We start from the raw sequence: 12,683 nt of genomic DNA, 5'->3' as shown, positions 1-12,683 counted from the left end.
TAACTCTCAGTTGGAACATTTGCCCAGGGTCGCAGGAAACTGGGGAATTGCCTATTGATGTTTAAGACTCCCAGGCAATCTCATGGAATCAAAGCATCAGTATTTCTGAGAGATCCTGATGCATTTATTGTGGCAGTGTAAATCCATTCTCTAAAGATTAAACAATCTTGAAGAGAATTAATTCTGCATTTGAAGTATTATTAAAGAATGAAAAGGAAATGGTTCAGTGCTCTGTCTGAAGCTAGTTCAAGTAAGGATTCAATTACTGTCCTTCTGTGCTGAGAAGAGAAATGCTTTTTACCATGAGATGAAAAAATGTTGTAATCAGTAAAGCAGGAATCACATCAAAGCCACAACTCATTATTTCAATTCATTCATTCATGCATTAATTCTCCGATAAATGAAATGCCTGCTGTGGTAAAAAAAATCAGCTCTTGAACCTCTGTCAAGCATTCAAAATGGTCACAGCTGTTCAAACAACATTCACTTTCTGAGATGGAATAAACAAAATATAGTCATTCCAATTTTAAATCATCTTCTGGGAGTGGGTGGCTCATTTTCTTTCAAGTCTCAAATGTAGATTTGTTTCAGCAAGAGCTGTACTCGATTTAAATTACAATAGAAATGATGACAGCCCAGGCTGAGATCACCACCAACGACAAAAGTGTCCAGGAGGAAATCTAAATGTTGTTCCTCAGCAAAGGTGTGAATGTGTTATCACACTAGGCATGCTTTACCTCCAAAATTGCCAGGGAAAAATGATGCAGAGTTGGGAATGCAGAGGCAAGTTGGATTTCCTCCCCCAAAAATTAAGGAATGGCCATTGGTGCAAAATGGAGTGGGCAGTGGAAAGCTGCAAACAACCTATGCTTGAACAAGCTAATTAATTTGTAAATTGCTTTACCTAAAATCGTGGGTGGGCTTCTAATTCCTTTTCCCTATTCATCTTTCATAATATGGGAGACTGGCAGGATGACTTCAGATCAATGACCACACGATGTTTTATGGTCACACTGGGGAGTTGGCCTATCCATCTTGCGCTGTAAAATCCTGCTATTGGTTTCTGAACATGAAATGAGATAAGAAACTGCAATTCCCTTCTCTGTTCTAAAATGAAAAATCATTTTAACAATGTTAAACAAGGGAAATAGTTGTAGTTCTCCCCTTTTGAAAAAAAATGAGGCAGTTGCCTACTTACAGTAAGTATCTCATTTCCGATCATCATTGCTGAAGTCAATAGGGAGGCGATGGTTTGGTGGTATTTTCGTGACACTATAAATTCAGAGACCCAGGGAATCCTCTGGGGACCGATGTTTGGAGGAGCTCAGATTTGATGCCCTGTACACTCTTACCAGTTCAAATCTCTCGGGGTTCTGATCATGAACACAAAGTTCATCTGAGAATCATCCTTATTAATTCTGCAGCCAATCACGAATTGAAAAAGCAATAAGTAAAATTAAAAATTCAAATAGTTAAATAAAATTGACAGATACTTGGATAAGTGTCGAAAGTTGAAGTTTTCTCAGACTATCTGAATTAGGATTTGAAGTTGAACATTTTCCTGATTTCAACTTCATACTTCTTGTGCCACCAGAACATGATGCAGGCCAGTGTAAGGCCGGCGGGTCGGAAGATCAGAGGAAATTCTGTTGAAACGTTTTATTAAATAGAATAATTTATACTACCAGAAAAAAAAATACAAATTAATGTAAAGCATCTGTTGAAATGAATTGGGTTTGCATCATTGAGGATTGGGTTTAACATAGCAAGCAACTGTCATTTCAATCTGCTGTCATTCTTTCTTTAAACTGAAGAAGTCTTCATGCTTGCTTCAAAGCCATTTACAGCTCACAGGAACAGGGTTAGCAGAATACACCATCACTATGTTTTATTACTGATATAGCATTGCTAAATTAGGAGAGTGCAATATTCCACATTAGTCATTCACTTTAATGGCATACAAAAATGTGATGTTTTTTCATCTATCAGTTGTCATGCATTTTATTCCCCAGTGGTAAGGAAGAACTTTGGTTTCCATAATACCTTTCAGAATGTCTCAATGGATCTCACAGCCAATGAAGTGTCTTAAAGTGCAGCCACTCATGTCATGTATAGGGAACATAACAATGTCCCATAGAGAGCAATGGTTTAAATGATCAGATAATCAAGTTTAATCGATAGGTACTGCTAAGACTTGAGAAAAGCTCCTCAACTTTAAGGAATGTCATAGCATTGTTTGTATCTACTTGACAAGTGGATAGGGTCTCTGCTGAAAGGCAGTATCTCTGGCAATCCGGCACTCTAATACTGGTACATTGAGTGACATCCAGTATTATTTGCATAGCTCAGGTGTGGGAGTTGAACCCACAAACTTCAGATTTCAAGATGTGAGTGCGACCATGGAGATGTGGCTATGACTTGTCTTATGCTGGTACTGTAGCAATCACAACATTATATAAATATTTATATTCTTTTGTCACACACTAGTCTCATTCTAACACATTCAGTTACTTCATATATTGTTAAAAAATATTTATAAACCCCTGATCCCAATTAATTGGAATTCCCATTGGTTTCGGAGATTAATGACTTGGGGAAAGCTGTAGGGAATGAATTCATTGATGGAAGAAATGATATCTTTAAGTTATGTGTGCAGTGGCTAAGAAATCCTTCTACATTAATGAGGCTATGGCACAGCACAAAAAACATTTAAATTAGACTATAAATATTAATTTGTGATAAGGGGCTGTCCTTTTATTTGTTTCAATGTACAGCAATTGATGACACTGTGGGTACTTCAGGACAAATTATATAAATGTGATTTTCTCAGGTTCTTTGTATTTTTTCCAACCATGTACTTTGCTCTGAATAATGAACAACGTTTGGTGAGTTCGTGTAAGTAAATGCATTAAAATTGCATCAGGCGTTTTCAATTTTTTTTCAAAAACAATCAATACAATATTAAAACTTTATCCAATATTTTCAAGGAAGAACTAAGAGATAAGGCTATTTTAGATTACACTAGTCAAAGGAAAAAAAGTACTAATACTTGTCTTGTAACCCATAATCAGTATGCAGATTTCTCTATACATGTTTGGGTAAGAGGTGTCAAATTGGAATGTTATTTTCTCTCTCACAGGGATAGGCAGCTATTCAGGAGCACAAATTTATACGTCTGATGGACATCTAAAATGTGCATAATTATTATGGACCTACATAAATCAAATGCTGTTCATGGGATAATTTGCATGTAGCAGCAGTTTGAGACATTGGCTGGGTATAACCATAGAATAAGGCTTTGAATGGCAAGTTATTTTTTTTGTCTCTCAGGCAATCAAACGATTGGGGAACCAGGTGAAAAATGGAAGTGATGTGGAAGATCAGCTATGACCATATTGAATATTGGAGCAGGCTCAAGGAATAAAATGGTTTATTGCTATTTCTCATGTTCCTAAGTAGATCCAGAAAAATCCATTTCATTTTAAAATTAAAGGAATTTTAACAGAATAGAAATTGTTCTAGGTGTAATGTGTAATCTATATGCCAAGTGAATCATGAGACAAAACAAAGTCTGGAATGTGGTAAGGCTTTGAAAAACTTCATTTTGGTTAAAAAAAGAATGTCAGTTTTCAATTCAGCTGCTCATTTTCACTAACGGAAGTGGTGCAACCTTTCATTCTGTGTTAATTTGTAAGGACAAGTGGGGGTCAGAAATTTAAGCAACTCTCTCTCTTAAAGATCCAAATTTTTGTCATGTATTTAAATAATTTAGATACGGTTCAAATCACACAATTAAAGAAAAGACTGCACTGTGAATATATTCGGTTTCCTCATTATGAGATTTGGACGTAATCACCATGCTTTAATCACCATGAGGGAACCATTAACTAAAATAACTACATTTACTAAATGATACTCAAAGAAGAAATTACAAAGAAGATTGCATCTTTAATACAAATCAGAGTAAATGTAAATTAAACATTTGACTTATCAAGCAGAAGAAACCTTCAATGTAGAAGTTAAAATTTATTTTAAATAAATGATACAACGAAGATATATCCTATCAGCCATGAGAACGCACATCTATCTCTGCACAATATGCTGACATTTATTCATATACAATTGGCCAGGTATCCTCTCTGACGACAGCTCTATGTTTCATGGTTGTGATCATCACTGAATACTTTTCAGTGTACTCCTGTACATGAGTGCACATGTCAATAAAATCTAATTCTAATTCATCAGCAAGACTCATCTTTATGGACTCTCTCTCCCTCAAGGGGTTACAGTCTTGATGGTTTAGTTATCCAGACTCCTTTTTCAATCACCAAAGTAATAACATCCCAGTTCATGGCTTGGCTACATCTGGAAAAGCTCCCAATTGACCTTTCATGTCTCTGAGCTATCTATGGAGCCTTCCAGGTTTGAGACCTTATTGGATAGATGTCAGAGTGCTTCTAAGTGCTCCAAACTCCATTTCTGAAATGGGAAATATTGATTTCTTCCTGACACTGATTTGTTTCTTCAGCTCCACCAGACTTTAAGATTTACTCACTTTACCACTGGCCTGCAGTGATAGCTGTGTTTGCCATCTATAGGATGCACTGGGAATCATTCCATTGTGCCTTCCAAACACACAGCCTTGACCACCTGGAACGACAAGGACAGAAAATACTTGAAGATACCGCAACTCCCAAGTTCCCCATTCTAACTTGGAACTATATTGTTGTTCCTTCACTGTCACTGGATCAAAGTCCTGGAACTCCCCTCTTAAAAACACAGTTAGTGCACCTACACAGCAGCAGATCAAGACGACAGCTCATCACCACCTTCTCTAGGGCAATAGAGATGGCCAATAGTCAGCAATTATCACATGCCACGAACAAATAAAAGGTTTTCATATGTCCCTCTTTCTGTTTCTCTCTACTTGGTCTTTGTGCCCACATCTGCACCTTCACCTGTTCTGCTCTGAGCTCTCCAACGGGCACACAACCTCTTTTATAAACATCTTCCTGTTGGCATGATTTCCAGGTCAAGGTTCGCCAACCCTTTAATCCAGTTACGCTTATTAACCAAGAAAATTACAATTAATCCCTTTAAATTAATGCAACAGTTTTTTTCCCCAACATTCTTTATAACATTTAGAACTTCCACTGACTTTTTAAAGAAATTACAGATTTTCTTTATTATACAACTTCCAGGTCATGATCTCACAGTAAACTCCAATTGTAAAAGAACTGGTTACTGATCAGATACTGATTTTAATTAAACTTCTATTGATAGATTATCAGAGTTGCATTTTTAATAATTATTTGTCCTTCTTTTACTCAGTTCTTTGTTAATTTATTTTTAGTTCAAACATTTATGTCAGGGAGCAGAATGCATCCAAGATCAGTAAAAGTGAAGTGCTTATAAATTTTCAACAGCAAACGCTTTCAAAAAAGAAGGGAGATATATCAAAAAGACTTTTAAAATACAAACCTTCAGAGGAAAGCTGAGATGCCATATTAATAAAAAAATGTAGATTCTTGTAGCAGTAAGTCAAGTTAAACTTAATGATGGGTTGGTTTGAAAGTCTCTGTATTTCAATATTTGATAAAAGGTTGAAAGGAGACGAACAAAGTAAGAGCCAGGTCACCTATATCCGTGTCTATATTTTCAGATCCAGCAAATTATTATGAAGGCAAAAGAACTGTGGACATTTATTATAAGGAAATGGAATCGTAAAGCAGAGAGGTTGTACTGCAGCTGAGCAGGGCTTTGATGAGACCACATCAGTGTACTGTGCATGGTTTTGGTCTCCTTATTTGAAAAAATATATATAATTACATGAGAAGAATTTAAAACTGATTCACTTGATTCATCCCTGAGATGAAAAGCTTCTTTTATGAAGTTGAACAGGTTGCCAATTTGAGTTTAGAACAATGAGAAGCGAACTCATTGAAGCATTTAAGATCCTGAGGGGACTTAATGCCAGGTATTGGCTTCTTTTGAATGAATGGTTTCATTCTCACATGTATCTTACACTTAAAAATACAGCAAAATATATCAAAAAAGTTTCCACTGTCACCATGATCTACTGCTATTTTGTATAGTTTAAAAATAACTCTAAAAAAGATAAAGTTTATAGAGAGTCCATAATACTTGCACCACTGCTAGACCCAAACAACATTGAAGTCACCACCTCTCAGGCTCCACATTTCGTCGCTGGGCCTAATTCGATGATGTTACTTCCACCGATATAACAGCTGGTGCTGGGTCCCATGCTGTACTCTTGCGAGCTGCCATCTCACCACCATCTGTCAGAGACCCAAGTTGGGATTACCAGCTGCTACCATGCTCCAGACCCCAGTGAAGCTGCCTTCTACCTTCTTCGTTGATGCCGTTGCTGTCAATGCCACCACAACTGAGCTGTCCTCAGAGGCTAAGTAGAAGCAAAAACTAAAATAGAAAAAAAATGAGAAAAGGAGAAATAAAAAGTCAAGCAGATGGAATGGATTAGCCCTGGACTCAGGAGGGACTAGAATGAGGGGATGCAGTTTAAGAACAGGGTGGCTTCCTTTTAAGAAGGTGATGAGCTTTTGTTCCCCTAGGTGATATTAGTCTGTTGATTGGAATGTTTGAATTGAACTAAATAGTGCAGGATATTGGATCTATTTTGGAAAAATGTGGTAAATGATAAAGGAGAAACAAGGCAAGGGAGAAAAATATTATTTTGGGAAATGATAATCAGACTGTGACAGGAAAGGACAGAGATCATAAATCTAAGAGTAAATCAATGTTGGAGGCTACAGAAGGAACAAAAGCATAAAATGTCAGCTCACTACCTGAGTACATATGATATTTGAAACAAAACAAATGAATTTTGAACTCCAGCGGAACTAAACAAGTACAATCTGATAGCCAATACAGACACTTGCCATTTTGATGAAGAGTCATTGGAATTGAAATGTTAACTCTGCTTTCTCTCCAAAGATGCTGCAGCTGTGCTGAGTATCGCCAGCTCTTTCTGTTTTCGCTTAGATCTCCTGCATCTGTGGTTCTTTGTTCTATTATAGATACGTGGCTTTGGAATGGCTTAAATTGGGACCTGATCTTTTCAAGGAACAGAACATTTCGGAAGGATAGGAAGCTGGTAAAGGATGGAAAAGTGGTTCTGTTAACTAATAATGGTATTACTACATTAGAGAAAGATGACCTAAGTTCAGGAAGTCAGGATGTAGACGCAGTTTATGTAAGATGCAAATAGATAAAGGCAAGCGATCACTTATAGGAGTGGTGTACAAACCTTCTGGCAGTAACGATATGATGGAAGATTATGAAGGAAGAAATAATAAGTGATTGTCAGAAAGGTACAGTTTTAAATATGGGGTATTTTAATCTACAATAGACTGAAGTAATTAATCTGGTAAGGGGCGTCTTGGTGAAGAATTCAGAGAATGTTTTCAAGATTGTTTCTTAAAACAGCACTTGCTGGAGCTAACTAGATAACAGGCTGTACTATATCCAGCACTGTTCAATGAGATAGAATTAATTTCTGACCTCAATGAATATGCCACTAGGTAGCAGTGAACATAATATGATTGAATTTTATATTCAATTTGAAGAAATGAAGAATAAGTTCAAGTTCAGTTTTTTCTGAGGGCAATTACAAAAGCATGAAAGCAGAGCCAGCTGCCATAATAAACTGGCAGATAGGTCAACAGAGACAGATATATTCCAGAGAGAAAGACAACTTTCACAGAGAGGAGCCATCGCCTGACCTTAATTGAAAGAATTAAAAATAGCATCAAGCTTAAAGAACAAATAAATAATTCCTCAAGGTTGGATGGCGGGACAGAAGATTTGACAGAATATAAAAAAAAGCAAAAAATTATGTAAGGATTAAATAGGAGTTTAAAAAAATGAGAGTATGAGGGAAAACTAGCCAGAAATACGCAAACATAAAGTGACCATTTTTACATAAGGAGGCTACTAAGGGATACAGATACATTAAGTGATTAGGAAAAAGATCTGGCTAAAGGAGTCTAGTACGAAAATGTGAAATTATCCATTTTGGTAACAGGAATAAAAAAAGCCTAGCATACATATAGTGAAAGATTGCAGTGCTCAGGAAGACAGAGGGTTTGGAGTACTTTAGTTCATGAATCACAAAAGATTAGTATGCAGGCATAGCAAGTTATTAGGAAAGCTCATCGAATGTTATAATTTATTGTAAGGGGAATTGAATACAAAAGTAGGAAGTTTTGCCTAAATTATGTAAGGCACTAGATTACTTACAGTGTGGAAACAGGCCCTTCGGCCCAACAAGTCCACACCGACCCGCCGAAGCGCAACCCACACATACCCCTACATTTACCCCTTACCTAACACTACGGGCAATTTAGCATGGCCAATTCACCTGACCCGCACATCTTTGTGACTGTGGGAGGAAACCGGAGCACCCGGAGGAAACCCACGCAGACACGAGGAGAACGTGCAAACTCCACACAGTCTGTCGCCTGAGTCAGGAATTGAACCCGGGTCTCAGGCGCTGTGAGGCAGCAGTGCTAACCACTGTGCCACCGTGCCGCCCAGTGCCGCACAGTATTGGTTCTTCTGCTATAATTGTCTGTGTATCACCACCACTGTGTCTCCAGTCCTCATCCCTCCCTATGGCATATTAGTTATGTTCTCACCAATCTCACTAGCAAACCTCCCCATGAGGATGTCGATCCAGTCTTTGTTCAATTGCAACCTGTCAGACTGGTACAGGTTCCACTTTCCCAAGAAATAAATCCAATGATTCTGAAATCCAAAGCCCTCCCTTGTGCTTCAAATCACACATTCATCTGATCTATCCATCTATTCTCATGTTTGCTAGCAAGTAACACCAGGAGTAATTCCAAGATTACAAACTTAGAGAGCCTGCTTTTTAATCTGCGACCTAACTCCCGAAATTATTGATGTTGAACCTCATCCCTTTTTCTGTCTAGATCATTGCTCCCAATGTGAACCATGATCACTGACTATTTACTCACCCCTCCAGAAAGGTCCACAGTCATTTAATTCTATGCTGGACCCTGGTTCCAAGGAGACAACACGTCATGGTCAGTCACATCTATTGTTCTTCCTTTCTTCCTGACTGCACTCCCCAAAGGTACCCATTCTCACTGTTTTCCACCACAGATAATCTGTTCTTGAGCGAGATGCACTCTGGGTTTTTTATGACTGCCTGCTTGCCATTCCCTTGCCAATTGCATTCCTTAAACTGCAGGGTGACCATATCTAAAAGTGTGCTATCCATTGAGCTAAGCCTCACGGATGCTCAGCAGTGAACCTCAGCAAACACTCAAACTCCAAGACCTGGCACTCAAGCTGATCAAACTAAATTGTCCTCATTATGATGAACTTTGAGCGTGGATCTGTACTTGGAACTATGATGTTGTGGCCATTATGGAGATTTAGATATCTCAGCGGCAGGAATGGTTGTTGGATGTTCCAGGCTTTAGATGTTTCAAAAGGAATGGTGGGGGGGGAGGGCGACAGAGAAATACAGGTGGGGGAGTACCATTGCTAATCAGGGATGACCGCTGCAGAAAGGGAGGTCATCGAGGATGGTTTATCTACAGAGTCAGTATGGGTGCAATCAGAAACAGGAAAGGAGCAGTCACTTGGGAGTTTTCAACAGACCCCCAATATCAACAGAGACATGGAGGAGCAGATTGGGAGGCAGATTTTGCAAATGTGCAGAAGTAACAGGGTCATTTTCATGGGTGACTTTAATCTCCCTAATATTGATTGGAACCTCCTCAGTTCAGATGGTTTGGATGGAGCAGTTTTTGTCAGGTGTATCCAGGAAAGATTCCTGACTCAATATGTAGATAGGCCAACCAGAAGGGAAGCCATATTGGACTTGGTGCTTGACAATGAACGATGTCAGATGTCAGATCTCTCAGTGGAAGATCATTTCGGTGAAAGTGATCACAACTTCCTGACCTTTACTGTACTCATGGAGAGGGATAGGAGCAGACGGCATGGGTAAGTATTTAATTGGGGGAGGGGGAATTATAATGCTATTAGAAAAGAACTGGGGCACTGAAATTGGGAACAGATGTTCTCATGAAAATGCACAACAGAAATGTGAAGGGTGTTTATGGAGCACTTGCTGATAGTGCTGGATAGGTTTATCCCATTGAGGCAAGGAAGGAATGGGAGGGTGGAGGGACCTTCGGTGACAAGGGATGTGAAACGTTTAGTCAAGAAGAAGAGGAAGCTTACTTAAGGTTGAGGAGGCAAGGATCAGACAGGGCTCCAGAGGATTACAAGGTAGCTTGGAAGGATCTGAAGAATGGACTTATGGGAGCTAGAAGAGAGGGCATGATAAAGCTTTAGCGGGTAGAATTAAGAAAAATCCTAAGGCATTCTGCACTTATTTGAGGAAAAAGAGGATGGCCAGAGTGAGGGTAGGGCCGATCAGTGATAGTGCAGGGAACTTGTGCCTGGAGTCAGAGGAGGTGGGGGGTCTTCAGTGAATATTTTGCTTCAGTATTCACTACTGAGAGAGATCTCGTCACTTGTAAGGACAGCATGAAACAGGCTGATATGCTCAAACAAGTTAATGTTAAGAAGGAGGATATGCTGAAAATATTGAAAATCTGGCCAAATGGGATATACTCAAGGTTTCTACAGGACGTAAGGGCAGAGATTGCTGTGACTTTGGTGATAATCTTTGCATTCTTACTGTCTACTGGAATAGTGCCAGATGATTGGAGGGTGGCAAATGTTATTCCCATGTTCAAGAAAGGGAATAGGGATAATTTTGGGAATTACAGACCAGTCAGTCTTACATCTGTGATGTGCAAATTATAGAAAATTATGAGAGACAGGATTTATGATTTCTTGGAAAGCTTTAGTTTCATTACAGATAGTCAGCATGTCTTTCAGAGGGGTGAATCATGCCTCACAAGCTTTATTGAATTCTGTGAGGATGTGACAAAAATATTGATGAAGATAGAGCAGTGGATGTGGTATATATGGATTTTAGCAAGGTGTTTGATAAGGTTCCCCATGGTAGGCTCATTCAGAAAGTAAAGAGGCATGGAGTACAGGGAAACCTGTCTGTCTAGATACAGAATTGGCTGGCCCCTAGAAGACAGAGAGTGGTAGTAGATGGAAAATATTCAGCCTGGAGCACGGTGGCCAGTGGTGTTCCGCAGCAGTCTTTTCTGGGACCTCTGTTCTTTGTGATTTTTATGAATGACTTGTGTGAGGAAGTGGAAGTGCGGGTTAGTAGTTTGCCAATGACACGAAGGTTGGTGGAGTGGTGGATAGTGCGAAGGGCTGTTGTAGGTTGCAATTGGACATTGACATGATGCAGAGTTGGACTGATAAGTGACAGATGGAGTTCAACCTGGAAAAGTGTGAAGACATTCTTTTTTAAAGTTGAATTTGAATGCAGAATATAGGGTTAAAGGCAGGATTCTTGTGGAGGAACAGAGGGATCTTGGGATCTAGCTCCCTCAAAGTTGCCACCCAAGCTGATAGGGTTGTTAAGAAGGCATATGGTGTGTTGGCTGTCATTAACAGGGGGAATTGAGTTTAAGAGCTGCAAGGTTATGCTGTTAGACCAGACTTGAAATATCGTGTTCAGTTCTGGTTGCCTCGTTATAGGAAGAATGTGGAAGCTTTAGAGAGGATGGAGAGGAGATTTGCCAGGATGCTGCCTGGACTGGAGGGCATGTCTTACGAAGGTTGAGGGAGCTAGGGCTTTTCTCATTGGAGTGAAGAAGGATGAGAGGTGACTTGATGGAGGTGTACAAGATGACGAGAGGCATAGATAGAGTGAATAGTCAGAGACTTTTTCCCAGGGCAGAAATGGCGATTACAAAGGGGCATAATTTTAGGGTAATTGGAGGAAGGTTTAGGGGTGATGTCAGAGGTAGGTTCTTTATACAGAGTGGTGGGTGTGTGGAATGCACTGCCAAGCGGTGGTAGTAGAGTCAGATACATCGGGGACATTTAAGCAACTCGTGAATAGGCACATAGATGATACTGAAATGAATTAAGTAGGTTAGTCGATTCTTAGAGTAGGATAAATGGTCGGTATAACATCGAGGGCCAAGAGGCATGTAATGTGCTGCCCTGTTCTATGTTCTATGTATGTTGTGGGAGCAGAAAGTTGAGAGATTTGATAGAGGAATCCAAATTTATGATGGAAAATAGCTGCCTCCCAACCTGATGGTCTGTAGATGGGTATAAACTCTGGTTTTCAGCACTTGCATACCTCACTTTTGACAAGATGGATTGAGCAGCTCTAGTAGTCATGAAACTCAAATCGGATCTTATTTGTGCTGTTTGATCCATGTCTGTAGATACTCATTAGGCCTCACATTATTTCTGGGAGGAGTGCAGGCTGAACAGTAGAATGGATGAATCTGTAGCTGTAATTTCCATTCCCTTTGCCATTTTCTGTTTATAGTCACAAGCAGGGGAGACAATAGTCTATTAATCCAGAGTCCCAGGTAATCTTCTGGGGACCTGGCTCATGAAAGAATTTGAATTCAATGAAAATAATCTAGAATTAAAAACCTACTGATGATCATGAAACCGCTGTTAAATGTTGAGAAACCCCATCTGGTCTTCAAGGACCTATGACTCCACACCCGCATCAATGCAGTTGACTCTCAGCTGTGCTCTGAAAT

The sequence above is a fragment of the Hemiscyllium ocellatum genome, chromosome 1, assembly GCF_020745735.1.
Source record: "Hemiscyllium ocellatum isolate sHemOce1 chromosome 1, sHemOce1.pat.X.cur, whole genome shotgun sequence".
NCBI classification, from domain to species: Eukaryota; Metazoa; Chordata; class Chondrichthyes; order Orectolobiformes; family Hemiscylliidae; genus Hemiscyllium; species Hemiscyllium ocellatum.
The sequence above is the reverse complement of the archived record's forward strand: the minus strand, read 5'-3'. Positions refer to the sequence as shown.